Below are 17776 nucleotides of genomic sequence, written 5' to 3' on the forward strand. Positions count from 1 at the left end.
AAAATAGTCGAAAAAACGGAAAATAACAAAGCTGAGACCCAATGTTTACAATGTGTTGAAAATGAAAATGGCGGCTGTATTACCTCAGCGACGTCACATTCTGACCTCCAGAGCGATAAACAGAAATTAATTCGCCAAAATTTACCCATTTAGAGTTCGGAAATCGGTTAAAAAAATATATATGGTCTTTTTTCTGCACCATCAAGGTATATATTGACGCTTACATAGATCTGGTGATAATGTTTCCCTTTAAAATATTTTCTTGGATTTTCACATTTTATTGGAGTTTTGTCTCTCTTAGAACTAAAAATGTCGAGCAAAGCGAGACCAGCTAGCTAGTAAATAAATACAATTTAAAAAATAGAGGCAGCTTACTGGTAAGTGCTGCTATTTGAGCTATTTTTAGAACAGGCCAGCGGGCGACTCATCTGGTCCTTAAGGGTTACCTGGTGCCCGTGGGCACCGCGTTGGTGACCCCTGCCAATTTCCATAGATTCCACATCACTGGAGTAACGCTTCTGCACACTGACTATGTTATTAGATCAGTCATACTGGAAATACGCAAATATTTGAAAGACATGTGCTGTTTATCATTCACAACCCTTATGTAAGTCAAGAACACATATGCTCAGCTTTTTTACGCATTCAAAATCATAAATAACCAACAATTGAGTCAACAGATTGAGAGTCCTCTGTCCAAAGAGAGTCCATCTCTTTTAAAAACATCCAGACACTGCCAACAATACTCCGTTTATATGGCGTGACGTGAAAATTAACCGAATATGAGCAATATTGTTATTATAAGCGCCAATACAGACGGACTATTTTAGTGGCGCATTGATAGCAGCGAACAAATGCTAGGTTGAGCTGTTGTTGTTAACACTAACCCGGTTTGATTAATTGATTGAAACTTTTATTAGTAGATTGCACAGTACAGTACATATTCCGTACAATTGACCACTAAATGGTAGCACACAAATACGTTTTTCAACTTGTTTAAGTCGGGATCCACGTTAATCAATTCATGGTGGTTGCTTCTGCTTCGTCTCAAACTTGGTAAAAGTAAATTATAATTCACACAGCTCTTACCTGGTAGTAGACAAAAGTCGCCATCGACCGACAGGCTGGTCGACTTTCACTTCCTCCAGGTGGCAAAAAAAATACAAAAAGACGCTAACTGAATCAGTACCTCCAAGTCCGAGTCCATGGTTCTTTACCGGAAAAGGGTGGAGTGCCATCTCCGGTTTGGGGAGGAGACCCTGCCCCAAGTGGAGGAGTTCAAGTACCTCAGAGGCTTGTTCACGAGTGAAAGAAGAGTGGATCGTGAGATTGACAGGCGGATCGGTGCGGCGTCTTCAGTTATGCGGACGCTGTATTGATCCGTTGTGGTGAACAAGGAGCTGAGCCGGAAGGCAAATCTCTCAATTTACCGGTCGATCTACGTTCCCATCCTCACCTATGGCCATGAGCTTTGGGTTATGACCGAAAGGACAAAATCAAGGGTACAAGCGGTCAAAATGAGTTTCCTCTGTCGGGTGGCGGGGCTCTCCCTTAGAGATAGGGTGAGAAGCTCTGCCATCCGGGGGGAGCTCAATGTAAAGCCGCTGCACCTCCACATCGAGAGGAGCCAGATGAGGTGGTTCGGGCATCTGGTCAGAATGCCACCCGAATGCTAACCGGTAAGAGGCTACGGGGAAGACCCAGGACTCGTTGGATAGACTATCTGTACCGGCTGGCCTGGGAATGCCTTGGGATCCCTCCGGAGGAGCTGGACGAAGTGGCCAGGGAGAAGAAAGTCTGGGTTTCCCTGCTTAGGCTGCTGCCCCCGCAACCCGCAGAAGAAGATGGATGGATGTAATAGAACTCAGACATAACTGAGGCCTAAAATGTCTGCTACTTGTGTTATCCGGATTCTGGTGAGCACCAGACAACCCAACTAAGACTACTTTAGAGGTGTGTCTTGGTCTGCTGGCAGGTGGAATTTTTTTTGATGTGTGAGATGAAGCAGCATTAAAATACCAGCAAAAAACATCTGAGGAATTTTTGGCATGATAAAAATGCTGTTTTGATCGCAACACTGATCATACGAAAAATATGCACCATGTATATTTTGATCCGGGTCACAGTGTGAACACACCTGGAGACTCAAGTCTTCAAAGAGAGACCGCTCGCACCTTTGACCGAAGGAACCGCATTTAGGAGCCATTTGTGAACCCGAGCGAACTTGACAAGTGTGAACACAATCTGCCAGGGTCCTCCCAATAAAAACAGATTTGTTTAAAGCACGGTCGCTATGGCACACAGCTGCGTTGTCAATGTGTCGGATTTATCTCGCCCCACGTTGTCAGCGCGATGACACCAAATCACCCAGCAAATGCCTAAGCAACAGAGGAGGACTGAGCAGAACCACATTCTTCCCATGGCTCGCATTAACCACTCTTGCAACCGTATCTTTGTGCAAACGTGTGCCTCGCTCTCTCGCCAGCTCTATTTTTTTTTTTCGTTGTTGTTGCAGGTTACAGAGACGTGGGTAGCCAGCTGCAGAGCCGTCCTGGATGCTGATTGGAAGTGAGTGTTGAGCGCTCGGGACAATTATGGAATCATTACCGCCGCCATGCCAGAGGCAAAATATGAACACTGTGCCATTTGTCAAACAAACGCAGCTTTCCAATCACGCTCTTATTTATGTGTGCACGGTGGTTTTTTGTATCTATGTGTGAATGAGAGCCTTGGCATGCTGGCAAAGGACCCGGAATGCCACACTGCAAAAAGTATGTGTTAAAAAACAAGGAAAAAAATACAAAAATGAGTGGTATTACACTTGAAATAAGCAAAATTATCTGCCAATAGAACAAGAAAATTTGGAGTGTCCAGACTTTCCTAAACAAGTAAAATTTGCTAACCTCAATGAACCCCAAAATACCTTAAAATAAGTATATTTTCACTAATAACTAAAAATGCATTTTCCCATCCATATTATGAAATCATCGCGCCAAGTGAGGAATCTATATATATATATATATATATATATATATATATATATATATATATATATAAATATTTGTGCATAAACTATTTCTGTTCAAAATAGTTTGAAATGTCACATGTTAAATGTTTAAAAATTAAGTTTACTGTACTGTGCCAACTGTACTTACCTACTTTTTACCCTCATTTACCTATATTGACCTACTTTTTACCTTTTATCAATGCTTACCTACTTTTTACCTTCATTTACCTATACTTACCTACTTTTTACCTTCTTTTATCAATATTTACCAACCTTATACCTTTTTTTTACCTACGTTTACCTACTTTTTACCTTTTATCAATGTTTACCTTCTTGTTACCTTCTTTTATCAATATTTTCCAACCTTATACCTTTTTTTTTTTACCTCCGGTTATCTACTTTTTTTTTTATTTTTTACCTTTTATCAATATTTACCTAGTTTTTATCTTCATTTACCTATTCCTTTCTACTTCATCTGTTTTAATTATGATACACAACTGTGTGTCAAAGTCAAAACCTTTTATTTAATGCTTGAAATAAGAATGTTTTGAAAAAGTAGTTTTATACTTGTGTTAATGACACACCTTTGCAACAGTTGATATTCTAATTTCAAGCATGTTTTACCTCAAAATAGGTCATAAAATCTCAGCAGCAAGCTGTAATATCTTACTGAGATCATTTAGGACCAAAACACTTAAAACAAGTAAAACACTAACATAAAATCTGCTTAGTGAGAAAAAATATTTTATCAGACAGAAAATAAGCAAATATCACCCTTATTTGAGATATTTAATCTTACTTAAATTTCAGTTTTTGCAGTGCAGCCAGAATGTCCGTGCCCACATATTTGCGTGGGGGTAATAGACGACTTCAGGACCCTTCCCGATATCTTGTGTCGGTATATAAATGTGTGTCCTAATGGACAAGAGGGCAGTCGTGGACAATGTGTGTGTGTTGAAAGGGCGTGAGGAATGCCCGGGCTGCCTTCTTGCAACTGTCTAAACATGTCCCCATCAGCTGTCTCTCTGCTGCTTTCACGGAGAGATAACTTAACATGAGTGATTAGTTTTTTTTTGTCGCTTTTCATCGCGCCGTTGAATACTCGGGGGGGAATGTCCCTTGGTGGCGTGTCAAAGTCAGTTTAGGGCCGTGCGTTTCCCACCTAGGCCTACAGTGATCTCAGACTTCACTGATTACCTCTCACAATACCATAATTCTCCCATACAAAGACAAAACCCAGTAACTCAATTTTGGTCAAAACTGAGCTGATAATAATTTTGGAGTTCCTAGGTGACATGCTTTACATTAGTGTATGCGATATTGTAATTTGTTCCGTAAGTAAGCTGTTACGCGCATGGCAGGACCTAGCAACTACCACATAACCGCGTAGATACAACAGAAAAACCTAGTATCTCAAGGGACCAATCGAAGCTTCTTTGTCATTCGCCTTATTGTCTTTAATGAGACATTTGCACGAACGGGGGCCGACGGTCAACCTGATTATGTGATATGATGGCACGAGGGGATATTTGGAAGATTGGCCCAGGACGTTGCAAGCACCTTCATTAAATGTATTGTTCTTGATTATTCCCCTTGCATACTCTTTTGGGCAGATAACTGTGGAGGTCAAAATAAAAACAGGATGCTGTACACCCGAGATTGTGATAAAATATCTGGAGAAAGGGCACACGTTCATGAGAGCAGATTCAATCCATGGCTCGATCGGCAAGAAAATGAAAGCTCAAGAAAACATCTATACGTTTGATGACTTTGTAGATCTTTGTAAGACAGCATCAAAATAGATTGGTTTTCCTTTGTTTTCTCAAAATCTGTTAGAATTGAGTTACTAGGTTTTGCCTTTGGACGGGAGAATTGGTGTCACGACATGACCATTGCTGGAGAAATACTATACAAGAACACATTTACGCACTACCCGCCATTGAAGCACATCAACAGTATACAAAACAGGTTATTTTCTGGCGCAATCAAAAATAAATTAAAACGCCATTAAAACATATACCGTAAATTTCTCTGCTTTGCTTATGCAACTCCCGGTCAATAAAGTTTGATTCAAAGCACACTTCTCAAAGATATGTTAACTGCCCTGACCACATGATGGCGACAAACACACATGAAACAATGTTAATTAAACAACAAGAATGACACACTTTAACAACAAGGGTTTACAACTTTTGATTTGTAACACCTCCAACTTCCAAAGACATGCACCTGGGGATAGGTTGATTGGCAACACTAAATTGGCCCTAGTGTGTGAATGTGAGTGTGAATCAATCAATCATCAATCAATGATTATTTATATAGCCCTAAATCACTTGTGTCTCAAAGGGCTGCACAAACAACAACACATACCACTACGACATCCTCAGTAGGGCCCAAATAAGGGCGAGGAAAACTCACACCCAGTGGGACGTCGATGACAATGATGACTATGAGAAACCTTGGAGAGGACCACATATGTGGGCGACCCCCCCTCTAGGGGACTGAAAGCAATGAATGTTGAACGGGTCAAACATGATTAGGGTTGGGTATCGAGTATCGCGTATTGATTGGAACCGGGACTAACTTTCCGATTCTCCCGGAATCGTTCAAAAGTTAAAATTTTGATTCCTAGTTTCGATACCCAGTCCGCCGACCGGAAAAAAAGAATAAGTCCGCCGACCGGAAGAAGAAGCCGCTGAACACCAACGAAGAAGCGCCCACCGCCGGAAGTGTTATGTAGCCGAGCGAGTCAGTCAAGCATGGATAAGGGGCGTCGGCGGTCGAAAGTGTGGCTTTCCATCCATCCATCCATTTTCTACCGCTTATTCCCTTTCGGGGTCGCGGGGGACGCTGGCGCCTATCTCAGCTACAACGGGCGGAAGGCGGGGTACACCCTGGACAAGTCGCCACCTCATCGCAGGGCCAACACAGATAGACAGACAACATTCACACTCACATTCACACACTAGGGCCAATTTAGTGTTGCCAATCAACCTATCCCCAGGTGCATGTCTTTGGAAGTGGGAGGAAGCCGGAGTACCCGGAGGGAACCCACGCATTCACGGGGAGAACATGCAAACTCCACACAGAAAGATCCCGAGCCTGGATTTGAACCCAGGACTGCAGGAACTTCGTATTGTGAGGCAGACGCACTAACCCCTCTGCCACCGTGAAGCCCAAGTGTGGCTTTATTTTACTAAAAAAAATGAAATATCGGCGAAATGTAACACATGCGACAGGACTTTTTCGTGCTTAGGAGGGTGCACGTCGAACATGATGAAGCACCTCCGAGTTCATGGAGTACAAATAAATGCGTGTCCCGTCTTCGACGCGCTGCGCCGACCGTCCTCCTCTATCTCTTCCTCTGGCTCCGGCTCCGACGCCCGGCCTGGCATCTCAGTGACTGCACTGCAGTCCGAATCCGGTAAGTAAAACAATATATATGCAATAAATAATGTGTTTTGCGGCAACGTTGAGGCAGCTAACAAATTAGCCCGCATATTTTTTCGTAGACAATTTACAACCTGCTAGCCAGGCTCCGCGATGTGCTCAGCGTACTCCGTTCACCGTAGCGGATATGGGGAAGATGTCGGTGCCACAGAAAGGTCACTGCAGACATTAGAGATGCGCGGATAGGCAATTATATAATCCGCAACCGCATCACCAAAGTCGTCATCCACCCGCCGTCCACCCGAACCAACATTTTATCAGGACCGTACCCGCCCGCCAACCGCCCGCTGAAGTGCATCAGAGATCGGCCACCTTTACCACTCACAGAGCTATTTAAACCCGTTTCATAGAGTAATGAAGACAATGGGAGCCGCTAATGTTCTCACGAATATCCAATGGCGTTCATCCTGATGACAAGAATATGGGCGTGCTGTGAAGTCATTGGCTTCAACAACATGTACAAACCGATTGTTAGTCCAGCATTATGTTGTGTGCAGCTTCCGCAATCACACATACAAGATTGAAAGGCATACTGGGTGATACAGAGTACACTGATGGTTGTGATATGAACAATTTTAACACTCTTACTAATATGCGCCAGGCTGTGTAGCCACACCAAACAAGATTGACAAACAGATTTTGGGAGAACATCCTCATAGTAACACAACATAAACGCAACACAACAAATACCCAGATTCCTTTGTATCTGTGACAAATCCTGATTACATTTTACACCCCCGCGCCCCCAACCCCGCCCACCTTACCGACGCACGCAAGTATTTTTTGTGTTGCGTTTATGTTGTGTTACTGGGAGGATGTTCTCCCGAAATGTGTTTGTCAATCTTGTTTGGTGTGGCTTCACAGCGTGGCGCATATTACTAAGAGTGTTAAATTTGTTTATATCACAACCATTAGTGTACTCTGTGTCACAAAGTATGCCTTGCAGTCGTGTGCGTATTTCTGCGGAAGCCACACACATCATGTTGCTGGACTGACAACCAGATCGTACATGCAGTAGAAAGCGACAAAGCCAATGGCTTCATAGCATGCCCTAATACTTATTATCTGGGCGACTGCCGGCAGTCATTATAGAGGATAATAGTGTCTCCTATTGTCTTCTTCGCTTTGTGACACGGGTCTTAAATGGCTCTTTGAATGGTAATATATACCAATCCCAGAACCATGTATACCAAATATTTCCGGATGGTTCAACCGCCACCCCGCCCAAATCTAATTAAAATCTATTTTATCGTCATGTCACCCGCTCCGACCTGCGGTTTATCCGTGGATGAGACCGCAAACCGCGCATCTCTAGCACACATAGTCAAAAGACTGCATCCCTTTTCAGAGGTGGAATCTCCAACATTTAGGTTAGTTAAGCAATATCGTTAGCGCTAAGATAATTGATACTGGGCTAAACAGTAACAGCAACATTACATGTTTGTTTATGTTTGCAGGGATATGGTGAAAACTCTCAACCCAAAATACATACCACCTTCCAGGTACTACTTGTCAAATATGGTACAAGAAGAATCGGAATCGATAATCGTCAGGAATCGGAATCGAAACAAAGAATCGGAATCATTCGAATTCAAACAATACCCAACCCTAAACATGATACAGTGAAAGTTCAATCCAATCCAAAGTGGATCCAACACAGCAGCGAGTGTCCCGTTCACAGTGGAGCCAACAGGAAACCATCCCAAGCGGAGGAGAATGTTGTCTGTCTATCTGTGTTGGCCCTGCGATGAGGTGGCGACTTGTCCAGGGTTAACTCCGCCTTCCGCCTGATTGTAGCTGAGATAGGCACCACCGCCCCCCGCGATCCCAAAGGGAATAAGCGGTAGAAAATGAATGGATGGATGGAAGAACAGCTACTGTTAACAACTTTTGATCTGATTGGCTATCGCAACTGTCTATCAACTGTATGTGTTCTCAAATTCATCCGCTAACGGTCCCGATGAGTATCCAATCACAGGACGAGTCAATGTCACGTTCAACGTGAGGCCAGTGAGAAGAACTTACTGACAACAACTCGTGATCGGATTGGCTATCGCAACTGTCTATCAACTGTATGTCCCCGTTTACTTACAGCGCACGAAAGCCTGCATTGTTGATTCTCCGGCAGATTTGGTACTGCATGGCAACATAAGATAGTTGAATTCTGATAGTCACTAACTGAAACTAAACACAACAGCACAGGAAGGAGCATAATATGACATGAAGAACATTTGAATACTTTTAGATATTAAGATATTAAAATAATTGTATCTTTAATTATGATCATGATTGCTGGTTATGTTAGGCCAGCAAGCTGGCCCTGACGACACACCACTGGTCAAAGCGTACAAGCAAAACAGCGTGGGAGGTTCCAGGAGAAATGATAAGAACCGAGGGATGAGGGGTGGAGAAGTGGAAGGAAAAAAACACTTGACACTCTTCTTTAATCGGGCTCCCCCTCTCTCCCATGTAGCCTACAGGAAGCACCTGTAATCCATCTCCCTGTTTGGGGATCGCGTGCTAACAGGCGGCATAAATATTTTAACTAGATTTAATTAATTGATTCAGCGAGTGATAATCGCAGGGAATATTTATATCGCAGGTGCGTTTTCTCTCATGGCTTGGAAGCGCCGACGGCAAAAGGGGTTATACATCTTCAGCGTGGAAAAAGTTTCAGTAACGAAATAAGCGGAGGAATACATTAAAATTATGAATGGGTAGCCTTTCACATTGGAAGGGACAAGGTACCAATTCCTGGTACCTGGGAATCGATACCGGTGCTCAACAGTATCCATTTGTGTGTGTTTTAATGTGGCAACAAATGTTAATTATATAAAATGAGATGATCTTTTTTGAGTTATTCACTTGTTTCTTACACTTCGGTGTCTCATTTGTAAGTACTGTACTGTAATATAAGTTAAAGTTAAAGTACCAATGATTGTCTCACACACACACACGAGGTGTGGTGAAATTTGTCCTCTGCCTTTGACCCATCAGGAGGTAATGGGTCCCATTTTTATAGTCTTTGGTATGACCCGGCCGGGATTTGAACTCACAACCGATCTCGGGGCGGACACTCTATCCACCAGACCACTGAGTAGGTTGGTAAACTTTGCATGCAGTTGTTACGGCTCAAGCACCTGCCGCCACGGGCAATCCTCTCCTCCACGCGGCTGCACTCAATCTGTGATCAACACACCTGACGCTGATGAGGATTCGACTTCCTTCTTGCGTTCCAGTGCCAGAATGTAGCTACTTGTACATGTACAATAAACCATACACATCTCGAGCGTGCGTCATATGCTTCTTCGCTCTTTGTGTTTCCCCTCCTCTGTGCTCATCCTGCAGCTCCTCGTCATTCCCTGGTTTCGAGCTGTGTGTCTCGTCTCCCCGGATTCCCTCTGGACTTCCTGCTGCCTCCCCGGTTCTCGACCTCTTGCCTGCCTCTGGGGTATGTCGCCTTGCTCCTGCCCCTGACCTCTTGCCTGTCCCCGGACCTCCGAGCCTGCCTTGCCCTTTCTGGACTTCCGCATCTTTCTCGACACGCACCTTAGACACCTCCCGGAAACTCTCCACATATAATCGCTTCACATAGTCACACCACACATATTTATATTAATTACACACATCTATCTATTGTATTAATAAATACGCTGCGAGCTAAGCGATGTCCCTGTTTACGTGCCGTTTCCTTCTCCACTGTACCGTTACTGTCACGGCGCGGTCTCGAACCCGCAATTCTCCTGCAGCAAGTTTCTCCAGCACTCATGTTGGCAGCATGCCAGGATAGGTCACACATGCGCCAGTCACTTCACGCCCACGCAAAGACGAAGTTGCAGACTATCAGTAATCAGCGCACCTGATAGTAATCAAGACTGCAGCATAAAATCAGTGGACCCTTGGAGACTATGCCGAAAAGTCGTTAACTCTTCGCAGTAAGCATTCGGTCGCTGGCTTCCCTCTCGTGTACCTGCAATTCCTGTCCTCCTTGTTTCCGGCATCTCATGTCCTTTGTACTTCTCACAGGACCCTCCCTGTTCCGCATGCTCGAGTTGTGTATCTCGACATCCCTCCAGACTTTGGACTGCTTTCCCCGATCTTCGACCCTCGCTTGGACACGGACCTCGTTACTCCTTCTCCAGCCCTCGACCGCTCTCCTGCCCACGGACACCCTCTTTGCCTCGCTCCTCTGCACTGACGAAGGATCCATCGAATACACACTCACAACAACCCTTGGCAACATTCACACTGTTAAATTTACACATCGTCCAGCACCAAACACAGAGTAGCATACACATCACACACACTCATCAAAGGTTGCAATAAACCTGTAAACCTGATCTTCCTCGTGGCGTCGTCTCCTTCTACCCCTCACGTATAATAACAGTTACAGCAGTTGCACTTCCAAGATGTTAAAGGGGAACATTATCACCAGACCTATGTAAGCGTCAATATATACCTTGATGTTGCAGAAAAAAGACCATATATTTTTTTAACCGATTTCCAAACTCTAATAGGGTGAATTTGGCGATTTAAACGCCTTTCAATTGTTCGCCTGTCGGAGCAATGACCTTTCACACGTGACGTCACATCGTGAAGCGACCCGCCATTTTCTCAAACCCATTACACACACCCAGTCAAAACAGCTCTGTTATTTTCCGTTTTTTCCACTGTTTTCCGGTACTTTGGAGAGATCATGCCTGCTCGGTGTGTTGTCGGAGGGTGTAACAACACGAACAGAGACGGATTCAAGTTGCAACAGTGGTCAAAAGATGCGAAAGTCCCTCGTTTGTTCTGCACACTGTACCGACGACAGCTATGCTACGACAGAGATGGCACAGAAATGGCAAGAATGTGCGGGTATCCTGCGACACTCAAAGCAGATGCATTTTTAACGATAAAGTCAACGAATCACAAAGGTGAGTTTTGTTGATGTTATTGACTTATGTGGAGTGTGCTAATCAGACATATTTGGTCACGGCATGACTGCAAGCTAATCGATGCTAACATGCTATTTAGGCTAGCTGTATGTATATATTGCATCGTTATGCCTCATTTGTAGCTATATTTGCATCCAGCCTTTCCTTCAACCCACATTTAATGCCAAACAAACACATACCAATCGTTGGTTGGAAGGCGATCGCCGAATTCATCCGCGCTTCCTCCCGTGCCGCTCTCTGTCGTGATATGGTTCAAAAGCTTCTGTTTCTTCTTTATTTTTGTTTTCGGTACCTGCCTCCACACTCCAACTACCCGTTTCAATACATGCGTAAACTGTTGAATCGCTTACGGCGCTGAAATTCGAGTCTGAATACCTTTCTGTGCTATCCACCATGTTTGTTTTTGTGTGGTCACGCTGTGACGTCACAGGATAATGGACGGGTGGATCTAACGACGGTTAAATCAGGCACTTTGAAGCCGTTTTTCGGGATATTGCGTGATGGGTAAAATTATGAGAAAAACTTCGAAAAATAAAATAAGCCACCGGGAACTAATTTTTATTGGTTTTAACCCTTCAGAAATTGTGATAATATTCCCCTTTAAATCCTTAACGAGGAAGTGTTTGCCAATAAGTTGAATATTGTAGTTTTTTCTTTGGTTGAGTGCTACAAACTCAACATACTGTAAATGTTGTATTTGTTACACACCAGCTGTTTAATTATGACGTAAATGAAATCCATCAATCCATCCATTTTCTATTGTTTGTCCTTTTCTGGGTCACGGGTGGGTTGGAGACTCTCTCAGCTGCACTTAAGCGGGAGGCTGGAACACCATGGACAAGTCACCACCTCATCGCCTTTACCATGAATTGATTAACGTGGAGCCCGACTTAAACAAGTTGCAAAACTTATCGAGGTGTTACCATTTAGTGGTCAATTGTACGGAATATGTACTGTACTGTGCAATCTACTAATAAAAGTTTCAATCAATATTGAAAAGTAATATCTTCCTGTACGTTTTTTTTGTTTCCAAAGTATTGTTCCTTTCAATTTTCTTAATACAAACATAAACACATATAATAAATCAAATACATAAATAAAATATGAAAATAAAAATAAGGAATGAAAAAGATTTTTACACAGATTATAACAAAATAAAAAACATACAATAAGGCTTACATATATCAGTTGAATGTCCTCTTTTTATCAATCACATCAATTATGCCAAGACAGGTACGTCTTAGGGGGAGTTGACTACGGTTTCAGGTATTCCAAGATCGGTCTCCACACATCACGAAATGTTTGTAAGTTTCCAAGAATCTCATATCTCAGTTTATCAATGTGGAGGATTCCCACTAGCTCCGAACTTAGGTGGTGAGTCAGATTTCCACACTCTCAAAAGGCATCTCGTTGCTATGACCATACCATAGGCCAGTGGTTCTCAACCTTTTTTCAGTGATGTACCCCCTTTGAACATTATTTTAATTCAAGTACCCCCTAATCAGAGCAAAGCATTTCTGGTTGAAAAAAAGAGATACAGAAGTAAAATACAGCACTATGTAATCAGTTTCTGATTCATTAAATTTTATAACAGTGCAAAATATTGCTCATTTGTAGTGGTCTTTCTTGAACTATTTAAAAAAAAAAGATATAACAATAACAAAAAACTTGTTGAAAAATAAACAAGTGATTTAATTATAAATAAAGATTTCTACTCATAGAAGTAATCATCAACTTAAACTGCCCTATTGGGGATTGTAATAGAGATCCATCTGGATTCATCAACTTAATTCTAAACATTTCTGCACAAAAAAAAAAAAAATCTTTAACATCAATATTTATGGAACATGTCAACAAAAAAATCGAGCTGTCAACACTGAATATTGCATTGTTGCATTTCTTTTCACAGTTTATGAACTTATGTTCATATTTTGTTGAAGTATTATTCAATGAATATATTTATAAAAGATTTTTGAATTGTTGCTATTCTTAGAATATTTGGAAAAAATCTCACATACCCCTTGGCATACCTTCAAGTACCCCCAGGGGTACGCGTACCCCCATTTGAGAACCACTGCCATAGGCCACCACTGTGCTAACATGTCGACCCATCGAGTCTAAAGTCTTAGAAATGCCAAGCAAAGCAGTTTCAGGGTCAGGATCCAGATTAACTTTAAGTACATGAGAATACCATCTAAAAATCGAACCCCAGAAATCTTTCATATCAGGGCATAGCCAAAATTGGTGTGCAAGTGTGCCATCTGATCTCTTGCATCTTTCACACAAGGGGGAAGTTTGGGGAAAGATGACCTTCCAGTAGTGAAACCAGTGTAAAACTTTGAATTGAATCAATTTTAACCTCACATTGACTGTGCAATGGTGAATGTCATTTAAAGCTTGCTCCCATATCTCATCTTGGATAGTGATGTTGAGATCAATTTCCCACATTTGTTCAAATTTAATATCAGGCTGTGCATGTTTGTGTGAGAAAAAGCACACCAATTTTGAAATCAAGCCCTTCGGTTCTGGCGAGCCAAGCTGGAGCTCGAAAAAATAACTTTTCTCCGGGAGGGAGTCAGATTATCTTACAGTACTTTTGAACGCCTTCTTCTTGCTTTGTTGGCATGGAAAATTGTAACATTACCTAAAAGGTGCTTGTTTCCCGGCCAAGTGCTTGAGCTGGGGCTGCAACTGGATGTAAAGTTACATGCAAAAAATTTATCGAAATATGACAGTTTATCCATCCATACATCTTTTTACTGCTTGTCCCTCTCGGGGTCGCGGGGGTTGCTGGAGCCTATCTCAGTTGCATCCAGGCAGAAGGCGGTGTACACCCTGGACAAGTCGCCACGTCATTGCAGTATGAGTGTTGAATTACCGTATTTTACGGACTATAAGGCACACTTGAAATCTTTTTTTTCCCTCAAAAGTCGACAGTGCACCTTTTAACCTGGTGCGCTTAATGTACAGAATAATTCTAGTTTTGCTCACCGACCTCAAAGCAATTCTTTTTGGTAGATGGTGTAATGATAAGTGTGACCAGTAGATTGAAGTCAAACATAAGAGATACATGAAGATGACAATATGATGGCAATATGACTCAAGTAAACATCACCAACATATTATATGTTCCATTGCACACACCGCTCAAATATCCATCAAAATGTTTTAGTTTGACTTTGGTAAGCTATGGATCTGCACCGCTTGCTGGATTGTCAACGCATCAAACATACAAGTATTATTATGGTGTGTGTATAGGGTAAGACATTACCTGGCGTTTTGTTTCTCAATATTATGCAAAAGCAACTTTAGTTACGTTCTGGTACCTGCTGATCTGTATTTGGGATCTGCATACATCTTGAAAAATTGTGCGACTCCGCCTTTGTAGTCCGTGTCGATGCCATAGACGAAAAGCTTATTCTTTTTCTCTATCTTCCTGTTGAGTAACATTCATTCTTCACTGTTGCCATCTTAAATATAAAGTAGTGTAAAGTTCTTATTTATATTTGTCAGTAAACTTGCCATGAAAGCGCTAAAATATACCTGTGTAGTGAGTTTACATTATTCACTCTAGAACTTTAGTGTTTAGAGAGTTCCGGTCAGACGTTTTTTTACGGGACACATTTGTTGTTTTTATTTCCGGATGAGGAGACGCTGCTCCTTCATTGATTGACGTAAAGTCTGAATGTCATTAAAACAGTTAGCTCCATCTTTTGACACTTCTTCCACTCCTGTCCTTGCATGCTACACCGCAAGTACCAACTTCGTCACGTCCTTTGTGTCCTGAGCAAGACACTTCGCCCTTGCTCCTGATGGATGCTGGTTGGCGCCTTGCATGGCAGCTCCCTCCATCAGTGTGTGAATGTGTGTGTAAATGGGTAAATGTGGAAGTAGTGTCAAAGTGCTTTGAGTACCTTGAAGGTAGAAAAGCGCTATACAAGTACAACCCATTTATCATTTATTTATTTACAACAAAGATGACCAGGAGAAGACGTGAGCCACGTAAATAAGACAGCCCACAAAACGGCACATCCGTAAGAAACTATAAGAAAGCGGCTTGCAGATGATCTGTAAGACATAATCTATGCAACATTTTGACCAAAGAACCACCATTACATGTTATGTAGACCATAAGAAGTGTTTTCCGTTTAGAAAAAAATATATAATAATATGACTCCTTTAAGACGCCCTATAAACCGGTGCGCCCTATATATGAAAACATATCAAAAATAGACCATTCATCGGTAGTGCGCTTTATAATCCGGGCCACCCTACGGTCCGGAAAATATGTTAAACATAAATCCGCACCCGGTAGTATTTCGGCTAAATTGGGTACACATTCTTAGTGGAAATACAGTGGCACGTCAGTTTATGACAACTCAACCTTATGTATTTTTCCAATATTCGAGCTGCCTTTCAGCAAAACATTTTTTTTTGCTTGAAATTGCGAGCAAAAATGTGGGTTACAAGCCAGCTTCAGTTATCTCCTCACCAAGCGATGTGCTATGAGATTCAAGGCAGGTGAGACACATTTTGTTTTTTTGGAGGAAAAAGCTGTTCATTGAATGCAATACATTTTTATCAAATACGTCTCTGCCAAATGTATTTACTTTCATCAAATTGAAAACTATTAATTGTGGTCTTATCTTCTATTTTTATGTGAATCACATACACTTATTTTGTTCCAGGTAAAGCTGTTACATTATTGATTAGTAAGTCTGTGTCATGGTTGCACGTGATCGCTGGTGGGGTGACCCCAAGATGCAGAAACAACAGGCAAAGTGCAGAAAAGATGGTTTTAACATAGATTGAGGCAGGCAAAAATCCACAGGCCCAGCATCGACATTAGTAAACTAAATGATGAAGGCAAGGCGACACTGGCAAATAAATCCTCCTGATTAGTGATTAGGGACAGGTGAGCCACCTAGTCGTTAATAAAGAGCAGGTGAAAAGAAGCCTAAAGCCATTGCGCTAATGGCATAGAGGTTGCACTCACTGGGCTCAAGATGCCAACCATTTATACTTCAAAACGTTTTATTTTCAAATGGGAGATATGTTAATAATATATATTCAATGTGAAAAAACAAACATCATTAAAAAAAATAAAATAAAGAACACCAAAAATACACAAATTTAATTTGTTTTAATCAGCCAGGTCTGTCACCCAGCAAGCAGTTTGAAATATAAAATGATCAGAATCAGAAATACTTTATTAATCCCTGAGGGGGGATTAAAATGTTGCTGAATAGATATGTCTTATAATTGTTTTATTCTGCCAATTTAAATATGTCGACACACAAACGTAGGACGGACAGTTCTCTGTCTTTGCGGCACGAGCACCGATCCTGCAGCCGTGTGTGGAACTGCCAGTTTGCACGCACTTTTCAGACGTGCTAAATACAATGTTAAATAAATAGTGCTCGGAAAACGGTGATGAGTGTTGATAAATCACACTGCGGGTGCTACATAATGTAGTTGCATCTTGCACTCCTACTGTTATGGCCGTTTTTTTGATGGCCACAAATACTCATTTCTGTTTGTATCCTTGTTTTTGTATTAACTTCTCATCAGTGTTCTTATTTTGTTCCATTTCCTGTTGGTCTGCGAGCACTGTTTGATCACTCACCTGCCGTTGATTGGCAGGCGGTCCACGCCTGCTGCCAATCAGCGTATCCTATTTACGCCTTGTCTCGAGCACTACTCAGAGCTCCAAAACTACAGCCATGCAAGTTCTTCACATGGATAGGACACGCTGACTGACAATCAACAGCAGGTGAGTGATCAAACAGTGCTCAGGGACAAACAGGAAATGGAACAAAATAAGAGCGCTGATGAGAAGTAAATACAAACAGAAATGAAGTGACACATCGTCACCGATATGCAACATTTTTTCTGCATATTAATAAAGACAGAAGCAAAATGGATTGCGTGCCTTATTTTGCTCACTTAACATAGGCAATCAACTTTGCACACATTTACTAGATTAGTTTTGTGTGTTCTATCAAGTGTGCACATGTTTAAGTACATACAGGCTTTTAGTAAATCAGGGTCACATTTAGAAAAACACATGCTCAGCACTGCCTTTTTTCTCTAGGATGTATTCATTCAGCGCACTTAGGACATAAAGGCATCCATCCATTAATATGTTTCCACTTATCCAAGGTACAGGCGCGGGGGCAGCAGCCTAAGCAGAGAAACACAGACTTCATTCCCCCCAGCCACTTTGTCCAGATCCTCCCGGTGAACCCCAAGGTGTTCCGAGGCAAGCTAAGAGACATCAATGTGTCCTAGGTCTTTCCCATGGACTCCTTCTGGAAGTGCCCTAAACACCTTCCCAGAGAGTTGTCCGGGGGGGCATCTTGATTAGATGCCCTAACCA

The sequence above is a fragment of the Nerophis ophidion genome, linkage group LG03 (genome assembly GCF_033978795.1).
Source record: "Nerophis ophidion isolate RoL-2023_Sa linkage group LG03, RoL_Noph_v1.0, whole genome shotgun sequence".
Lineage (NCBI taxonomy): Eukaryota > Metazoa > Chordata > Actinopteri > Syngnathiformes > Syngnathidae > Nerophis > Nerophis ophidion.